Genomic DNA, 11363 nt, shown 5'->3' on the forward strand with positions numbered 1-11363 from the left:
TTTTTCATTATTAAGATGTAGTCTATGGGGCATTTTTTAGGGTGCAATGCTCACAAAATGAAATCTTTTCGAAAATTCCATATTTGTGTAAAATATGAAGGTCTTCCTATCTTGCATGAGCAAGCTTTTTGAGTCATTAATTTTAAGGTGGAATTAGATTCAACATTAGAAGCTTCAACTTTGTGTTCTAACAATGTTTTAACCTTGGTAACATAAATACCTTTTCTTTTGACTCATTTGAAATGACAATGATCCCTTGATCACTTTCAGCAAATCATTCCCAAATTTTCCTTCCTAAATTATATTAGTCTCCATTGAAATTAAATTTCTATTTAATTCAAGGATATATTTGACTCTTTCTAGGGTATAGATATATTCGTTTTCAAATTTTAAGGTCACGTGACCCTTCCCTCAATCTTATAGGCCATATTATTCTTGATTACACCATTTAATTTTTAATTTTTTTAATCTTAAAATCAGCATCTTTTTGATATCATATGAAGGGTGCAGCCTGAATCCAAGATCCACTCTTGAATCTTATCATTGTTAACTACATAATTTGCAGTATTCAAATCAAATAATGCTCTGTGACTAAATAAACATCTATAGTTTTCGCATTCAGATCTAGCTCTTTCTGCACATTCTGATCAACATAGAAAACATATACGGATCCCTTCCACCCCCCTTTTCATTACTAATTTAACAGTTTATATTACTTTTTCTTCAACTACACTTTCTATTTTTTTTTTTTTCTTTTTCTTATAGAACTCTCTGATAAAAAGTTCAATTTTCCTACATTCATATCATTTTTTGTGTTTAGATCTTGACGTAGACCTAGACTTGCCTCTATTCTTTTTCTTATAATTGCTAACTAGATAACCTTGATTTTCTTGACCCCCATCGTCTATTTTGAAATTTACACCTAACAAACAGAGTTTTGGATTTGCTACTCTCAATTTTTTTAAAATTTATTTTAGTTATTATTATTTTTTTTTTTATACTTCTTATGGAGTTTAATATAATTTTAGAGGTGAGTATATCTATCATTCTAAATGATATTTCTAACATCTATATATTTATCAAGGATAGAATGTAGGAGTATAATTGTTTTATATTCCTTAGACACATTTTCTTCTGTATTTATGGTGTCATAAACTAATTTGTTAAAGATTTCAAAATTATCATCTACCTTCTTTTGGGAACAATTTTAAAATTGAAAAATCTCTCTAAAAGAAAGAGTTTGTTAGTGGGATGTCATCAATAAAATTTTACGATTCAAACTACTAATAAACCTAAAGGCTATGAGTGGGAAGATACTAATAGTGGATGTAAATTACATATAGTGCAAAAAGAATTGATCCAGTAATTTAGTTCAATAATACACAAGGAGTCATCTCATCCTACAAATGACAAGAAATTGACCTGGACAATCAATAACTCCTAGCAATACCACCAAGTGACATATTAGTATAACGGATTGATGGGAATCATTCAAGTTGTCAAGTCAAAAAACTTTTGAAAATTATCGAGCAAATTCAGAAATAACTCAGGACCAACCCAACCATCAAAGTCACACAGTTGTAAGGTGGCTCGTGTAGAATGGTGATGAATATCATCAACATAGTTCTTAGATGGGAATAACTATATTAATAAGGGGAATGGGAAGACATACTATTGTTATAACAACCAAGGGGCTTGGTGGAGGTATAAGAATAGTTGTAGGCATCGTACATGATACTAAAGGGAGTGTCGAGACAAATTAATTTTTTAATTAATTTAAAATTTTTTTTATTTATCTAAATGAAAACAAAGCAACTAGAAATTAAAAGCCTTTTTTTATTTCTTAATTTAAAATTGACAAGTCAAAATACCAAAATAAAAGCATGTTCTCAACATAAAAAAATAAAAAATAAAAATTGGTACCTTATTAGGCTCAAAAGAGCCAAACGATATTCTAATCATCATTTTCAGCCTGGAATGATAACAATCAGCATAATTTGCCTCAAAAAAATCCTAATGAACAATTTCATGAATAGTAACTCTTGAACAATTTTTTTGACTTTTTTCAGTCCAATGAAACTGAAAAGGAAGAAACTACTGTTGTAAATAGTTTATTAGTAAATGACAATTATATCCTTATATTCCTATAAATTATTACCATTATATCCCTAATCATTCTCTATAAATATGGGACTTTGGTTCTTATTATAATATACAGAAGTCCATTTTGTATTTTATCTACTCTTTTCCTCTAATTTATAATACGTTATCAGCATGATAACTTAATTTTTCAAAATTTAGTAAATGTAGTAATTTTTTTAAGTATAATTATCTATTACGTGTACCAAAATCAATTTGGTGACATGTGATATAATACGTTTGCCCGTCGTATAGCTTTTAGAGACTTTAATTCATCACGTTTACATAACCATAATCATCATTACATTCAATTACGTTTACATAGGTCTTTACTTCATTACGTGTAAATATGGTGTAAATTCTAATTCTCAATTGTCTGTATACTTTGCCTCCGCAGTCATTACGTTTTTGTACCCTTTAATTCATGCATTGAGAGTTGCTATATGTACAGATATCGAAACTTTACAAATAAGTGAGTGATATTTTTGGGCACTATTTTATTTCATATGAGACTCACTTTCATGTAACACTTCTGTATAACTTCGGTTGGTGTTGCAATTTGTATTTGTGCGGCAATTATTTTAACTTTACATTAATTCACGTACCTTTTGATTCATGTATAATTAAGCTTGTTTGCTGTTTACTTTATCAAATAATTCTTTAATTTTGCCGCAATCAATCATGTTTTCCTGCTGTTTGCTTGTACCATCATTACATTTGTCGAAATCAATTCATGTTTAAAGTTATTTCCTAATACATTTGTGATAATTATTTTTTCTATATAAATTCATATCATGTTTATATGATAATTAAATATTTTTAGACGATCTTCTATAAATTTTAAATTAATAATTTATCATGTTATTACTCTTGAAGTAGCATAATATTATAATGAATATTTCAAAAGAATATTAATCGTTGATCTGCATATTATAAATAATTTGTTCTACTTTTGAAATAGCACAATATTATAATTAATATTCCTGAAAATATATCTTACTCTTGAAGAGCATGAATTATATTTTTTAATAGTCCAACAGAATATTGACATGATGTTCTTCAAGAAGTAAGAGTAAAATCTAACGCACTTCCGAAATAGCACACGTTGCAAATAATATATTATTTTAAATTAGTATTTATCTCCGAATGAAAATACTTAACTTATGTCATGGGTACTCAATGTTAATATTCATCTTGTCTCGAAAGGATTAGGAGAGACAATAAAATAAGAAAACAAATAATCCCTTTAGGATCATATAAAAGCATTCATTTTTTTCGTCATCATTTTCATAATGAATTGAAAATTGAATATCTCGTTGAAAAAGATCTACATGTTCTTTGGAAAAAATTAACTCAAAGATTTAATCATCAGAGAACTATATGCCTCCTCAAAGCCCGCTATGAAAAGATGCACCTTCATTTACAAGACTTTAAAATTGTTAATGAGTACAATTTTGAACTGTTCATAATATATTCAAAATTGATTTTGTGTGGAGAAAAAATCACTGATAAAGATACGTTAAAGAAAACGTTTCCTCCTTTCAAACTTCAAAAAATGCTCCTGCAACAATAATATCGTGAATGTGATTTCAAAAAGTACTCAAAACTCGTTTATTACCCGCCATGGCTAAATAAAATAATGAAATGCTGATGAAAAATCATTAATTATATCCAACTGATTTTGTACCATTGCCTGGAGCAAATGGTGCTGCATTGCATGAAGTAAATGCATAATCAAGACAAGAACGTGGACATAGACACGAATTTGGAGTGGACACAGAGGTGCATGCGGAATAAACTATGGAAGAAATAATCAAAAAATCTATTAGCAATAATACAACAATTTCAAAAAGCACAAAACAAAAGAAAGTAGCATATCCAAAAAAAAGTATGAAGAAAGTTGCTTTAGATGTGGAATAAAAGAGTATTGAGCACGTACTTGTCATACAGCAAAACATCTTTTGGATCTCTACCAAAAATCAATTAAGACAAAGGAAAAATTGACGACAAATTTTGCTAGTATTTCTCTTTCTTTAAAAATTCAATTTGAATTTTTTTTTTTACTTATCGCAAAAACAAAAAAAAAAAAAAAATTGGAATTTTATTATGCATCGTTAATTTCATAATATTGAATTATATTTATTCTTTCAAATTTAAATTCAAATTTTTAAAATAGATCTATTTTGTCATAGATTTATAAATTGCCAAGATACCTGCTTGATTGATAGTGCAACTATACATATTATTTTTCAAAACAAAAAAAAATATTATTAGAACTTAACATTAGCAGAGAATAATGTTAATACGATATCATGTGCATTGAATATCATTGAAAGCTCCGGAAGTACTTGTATTATTTTACCAAATAATATAAAATTATATATTGACGATGCACTTTATTTTAGTAAATTCAAAAAAAATTGCTTTATTTTAAAAGGAGATTCGCTACAATGGATATCATATTGAGACGACGCAAGAAAATAATATTGAATATCTTTGTATAACTTCTTTTTTATCCAATCGGAAGCAGATAAAAAAAAAACTTCATGCTCTTTATTTGGCATATATTATACATTTATAAAAATAATTGAATCAAATATTGTCACGAACCAGAAGTTTGTTCACCCTAAAAAATTTATATTTTGGCACAATTGAGTTGGACATCTAGGAGCTATAATGATGCGTCGAATAATAAACTACTCACATGTACATCCTTTAAAGAATAAGAAGATTGTTTTACCTAATGATTATCCATGTATAACTTGTTTGTAAGTCAAGTTAGTCATTAGACTTTCGACAACAAATGTCAATATTGAACCTCTAACTTTTGTGGAAAGAATTCATGGAGATATATGATGGCCAATACACCCACTATATGGACAATTTCGTTATTTTGTGGTATTAATTAATTCTTCTACTAGATGGTTACATATTTGCTTACTTGCTCAAATTATCGAATTACAAGTGCAATTCCTCGATTACTCAATCAATACTATTTGTCTTGACAATACTGATAAATTTTTATTATAAGTATTCGATGATTATTGTATGTCAATTGGGATTGTTATTGAACATTTGGTTCATCATTTTCATACACAATGATTGAGCAGAGTCGTTTATTAAATATCTACAACTTATTACTAGACCAATGCTTATTAAAACAAAACTCCCAACTTCTGTTTCGGGTCATGTTGCATTGCATGTTGCATTATTGGTTCGTATAAGACTAATTGCCTATTATCAATATTCATATTTGTAATCTGCATTTGGCCATGAACCTAAAATTTGTCATCTATGGGTTTTTGGTTATGCTATCTAAGCCCTTAATTCACCTTGCAATGTATTAAAATAGGTCTCCAAAGAATACTTAGGATTTATGTGGGTTTTGATTCACCATATATTATTAGGTATCTTGAACCTTTAACGGCTAATTTATTTACTGCACATTTTACACATTGTCATTTTAATGAAATGACTTTCCCATCTTTAAGAGGGAAAAAAATTATATCTTGAAAAACAAGATAAAATTTCTTGAAATAAAATATCTCTATCTCACTTTGATTCCCGTATCAATCAATAATCAATGTAAACAAGAGATTGAAAAACTATTCATTTACAAAGAGTAGCAAATCAATTATTAGATGTGTTTGTTGACACAAAAAAAGCGACAATCATATATAAAAGCAAAAAATATTTCAGCATAAATTGATGTCACTGTAGAACAATTTGTTGTAATAAATGAATCTTAGATATGCCAAAAGCGAGATTAACCAATTGGTTCAAAAGATTTCGTACCTCGAAAAAGAAAAGTATAAGAGAAAAATCAACTAGAAACTTCAGAAAAGGTAACAATAGAAAAGATTAATCAATTTAATATTAAAAATATAGTTCCCCAAGAATCAGAAGTATCCGAAAATAGTGAGATTTAAATAAATTATGTATTATCTCATGAATTATGAGAACGAAATAATATTGTTATAGACAATATTTTCACTTTTTATATGACTCTTGATATTATGCAAAATGAGGTTCTTTAACCAAAATCTGTTAAAGACTATCAACATAGAAATGATTGGCCAAAATGAAAAGAAGGCACACAGACGGAATTGAATTCCTTAGAAAAATGAAAAGTGTTTGGACTTATAGTTCAAACAACTGAAAATGTAACCCCTTAGGATACAGTGGGTTTCTATACGAAAGAAAAATGAAACTATAAGATAAAAAGCCTTACTCGTAGCTCAAAGTTTCTCATAAAGACCAAAAATTGATTAAGAGGAAACATATTCTCTCGTAATGAACACTATCACTTTTATATTCTTAATTAGTTCAATATGTGCCTTATAGATGTAGTGATGATCAATTTGTATGATGCACTTGATAGTGACATATATATCAAAGTTCCTGAATGACTTAAATTGTTAGGAACAAATGAATATGCTTGAAAACCAAGTTCTCATTTAAATTGTAAATAACATTATATGGATTGAAACAATCTGAGCGCATATAATATAATCGCCTTAGGGAATATTTGTTGAATGAAAGATATAAAAATGATGATGTTTTTTCATAAAGAAAATAATCATTAGATTTGCAATTGTGGTAGTTTATGTTGATGATTTAAATTTAATTAGAATTATTGAAGAGTTCAACAAAACTGCAGATTATTTTAAAATGAATTTGAGATTAAATATTTGGGCACATTCATTGGTATTACCTATGGATGTTCGATCACTTGATGTGAAAAAGTTCAATTTCGTTTACTTGAAAATGGATAAAATGTTTTTGATCTTGAAATACCATATCTTAGTGCAATTAGAACACAAACTTACCTTGTGAACTGCACTCGACCCGACATAATTTGTTTTGTAAATCTCTTTGCAAGATATAATTCTATACCAACTCAAAAACATTGGAATGGTGTTAAATATATTTTTTGTTACTTGAAAGGTACTATTTGGAATTATTTTATTTTCAAAAGTCATGATCTATTTTAGTGAGATATACCTTGAAATACCATATCTTAGTGCAATTAGAACACAAACTTACCTTGTGAACTGCACTCGACCCGACATAATTTGTTTTGTAAATCTCTTTGCAAGATATAATTCTATACCAACTCAAAAACATTGGAATGGTGTTAAATATATTTTTTGTTACTTGAAAGGTACTATTTGGAATTATTTTATTTTCAAAAGTCATGATCTATTTTAGTGAGATATATAGATGCAAGTTATCCGTATGTTCCACATAAAGCTAAATCACAAATATGATATATGCTTACATGTGAAGGAACAACTATCTCATGAAGATCTATGAAGCAATTATTGAGAGTAATATTCTCAAATCATTATGAAATTATTGCAATTCATGAAGTAGACAGAGAATGTATATGCTTGAGAAACATGACTTATCATATCCAAGAATTATGTGGATAAACTTCAACAAAAGTTAGTCCAATAATTTTATATGAAGATAATACAGTTTGTATTGCACAACTCAAATGAGACTATATCAAAAGTGACAAGACGAAGCATATATTTTCAAAATTCTTTTATATACATGAGTTTCAGAAGAATAACGACACCGATATTCAACAAATTTGCTTAAGTGACAATGTGGTTGATTTATTCGCAAAAGCATTGTTGACACCTACATTCGAGAAATTGATTTTCGAGATTGGAATGCGTCGACTCAAAAATTTTCAGTAATCAACATCAAATGGAGTATATGTACACTTTTTTCCTTTAGTTAGGTTTTCTTCCACTGAATTTTCCTAAAAAGGTTTTAATGATGCAACATTTATTTTTAATACACCAAAATATCGTTTTTCCTTTGTTCGGTTTTTTTTGTCCCATTGAGTTTTTATCAAACAATGGTTTAACGAGATATTTTGTAATGTGCCATTTAAGGGAAAATGTTGTAAATGGTAAATTTATTAGTAAATGACAATTATATTCCTACAACCCTAGAAAATGTTAATATTATATACCTAATCCTTCCATATAAATATGCGGTTTTGGTTCTTATTATAACATACAGAAATCTATTGAATTTTGTTCTCTCTTCTCTTTTTCTCTAGTTATAAATAACTACGTGTATATTGAATTTATAGTATTATTCGTGGGTTGCGTATATGTGGGTATATTGGTGAGCTTGTATTTGAAATTTGTGAGCAGCGGCGTAATGGGTGTAGTCAATGGGTACGTGTAGAAAAATGGTGTAGAATAATGGGCTGGATAGTGTATGGAGTGATGGGCTAGACAAATTTGGACTTTGTTTTATATGGGTTGGGCTGTTATTTCATGATTAACAGTAGAATTTGGATCAATGGTTATGGGGTTTGATATTGAGCTGGGCTATGGTGGAGCTAATGGGCTAGGGTTAAAATGTTTATATTTTAAAGGGTTTGAGGATTGATATGAACTTGGCTTAATGGATATTTGTTGGGCCTTGTATTTGGGTTGTTACTGGGTAAAACTTGTTCGTAAAAACTACATGATAAGTAACATTTATCGTTTCACGAGGAATAAAATTGAATCAAAGTATACTCATTTTTATTTAGATTTAAGACATGTAAACAAAAGAGATTTTATATTATAATTATTCTAAATTAATCTAAAAAAACTGTAAAATTAGGATTTGTGTGTATATAGAATGAGTGTATTGGACTACGAATCTATCTACTATTATCTGTTTCAATTCTCAATCATGTAAATAGTTTTATTCATGCATTCTTTAAAAGCAATAAGTCTATGTTAATTAACTTTCTTTTCCATGATAAATTAAATATATTCTAGTCACGACTCGAATTTATTTCTAATTCGAATGAATAGTTCGCAATCAAATTCACAATTATCTCAAGTATTACACACGTGATAAATATTATTGTTAACATCTATTGCACGTATATTAGTCAAGTAGTATGCTAGACATATTGTAAGCCCCATGATAGGTGTATTCTTGCACACTTATTAAATATTTTAACGAGCTAATTATTGATTAAATTGAGCGAATTTTTATTTACAATTGTGTAGTTATGAATTTTGTATGTCAAACCTCGAAAAGAAATATAACAAAGCAAAAAGAAGTGAAAAGGTACAAAATTGTGAAGTTATGGACCAAATTGCGCAAGGACAAAAAGTTCGAGGACCTAGGTTTGCAATTTTTTTAAGGGCATGATTGAAATGAAGTTTAAAATTTAAGGACCAAAACGTACAATATCAAAGTTGAGGGGACTTGACATGCAATATTATGTGAGGACCATAGCTTCAAATCTGTTAAAAACATTTCAATCTGAATCATGCTATATGTACAATTATCATTGACAATATCTTACTTGATAGCATCACGTTCATCCATTTTAAAATTGTTTTTTACATCAAAGGCTCGAATTTTAACAACACATGGTTGCCAATCACATTTGCTTTATTGTTCCAATCAAGAATTAGAATTTTTTAACAGAGGTTTAGCGGTAAATGACATCCTTGCATGGTGGATAGTTGATCCATGTCAAGGGCATCCTTCATGGTACATGATTCATCCATGCAAGTGATAATGTAAACTCTCTGAAGATAAGTATGTGTGATATAGTTGAAGCAGATGCAATACTCTAAAAGATAGGTAGCTGTAATGTAGAGGCAGGATGATCTTTCTGAAGATAAAAGCGGTTATAATGCAATAATTCATACGGTGAGGCATCTTACGAAGTGAAGAATAAATATCAAACTGATGGCTCGTCATAAACTATCGTAGACTTATAAGAAGGCTTCGGATAAACAAGGTCTTATAGCTAGGCTCAACGATAGTGGAAGGCGAGGAACAAACATCTCGCGAAGTCAGAAATAAACATCTGAAGAGGCGGGGAATAAACATCCCGCAAATAACTCTCGAATTATCAAAGTCTTATAAACTGGAATCAGAATGACAAGGTCTTATAGCCAAACTCAACGATATGAGAGATGAGGAATAAACATCCTGCAAAGTCAAGAATAAGCATCTAACGAGGTAGAGAATAGACTTCTCTTGAATAGCTCTCGAACTATCAGAGTCTTATAAGCGACCTTTGATAAACGAAAGCTTACAGCTAAATTCGATAATAGTGAGAGGCTGGAAATAAAAATCTCGCAAAGCTAGGAAATTCTCATTTTGCAAGGGTGCACATGTCTAGCTGGCTACAAAAATTGCTCCTTTTGCGAGGGCAAACGTGTCTGGCTTTTGCCTCCTCCTTTATTCAAAAAACGAGGACTCCAAAATATGCCGCTTTTTTCCTTTATTCAAGGAATGAGGACTCCAAGATACTACCTCTTCTTTTATTCAATGAACGATGATTAATAAAATGCTGCTTATGATAATAAGAAATTCACAAGCTAAGGTTTGTCTTCAATAATAAGAAAACCACGAGCTAGGGCTAGTTTTGAGCAATTGGGTTGACCAATGAAGCCTTTGAACAAGAGAATCCAAGCTAAATATTTCGTTGAATATTTGGTATGTATCAACAACTAAACCCTAGGATACTAAGGTGGTGGATGCGACATCAACAAAATATGAGAGGAGACATTGAAGTTGAAGATGTGTTGCCTCAACAAGCTGTTCTTTAATAGGAAGAAAGTCACCTGGCCATTTTTCCGAACACTTGAAGTTTGTTCTCATTATTGGCGTTAGTTCTCCATATCATTGGAACTCCAGCAAAAGTTGTAACCAAAAGTTCGATTGAAATCAAACTAGCTTTGATGGTAATAGATCAAGCAGACAGTGGAAGCATAGCTTCTGATCTCATCTGGACCGTTTACTCACAGAAAAGTGCATAAAACTTAAGACTCTTGTACACATTCTAGAAATTGCCTTCTTTGAGCCATCAAATTTATAACACCTCCTCAAAGTAGCTAATTAGGAAATTGACTTGTTAAGCATCTTGGCAATTAGCCCACATATTAACTTCAATTTTCACTACTCTTGCTTGATTGTCGGCATGTTTCTTGTGAGTGGCAAGGAAACCTAGTTTCATCCAGCTTTATCATTTCTTTTAGGACACAATTAACATATGGGCTGTTGGAAAAGAGTAATTATTGAAGAGAAAATTACACAGCATCTTACTTTTAAATATTCAATTTCAAAAATAAGAGCAAAAGTTTCTCTATACAAAATTCAGATCTCAATTTAAATATCATAAATGAATATTTTTAATAATAATACTATAAATTAATCTAATATACATACACCCCACC

This window comes from Olea europaea, chromosome 18 (genome assembly GCF_002742605.1).
Source record: "Olea europaea var. sylvestris chromosome 18, O_europaea_v1, whole genome shotgun sequence".
NCBI lineage: Eukaryota > Viridiplantae > Streptophyta > Magnoliopsida > Lamiales > Oleaceae > Olea > Olea europaea.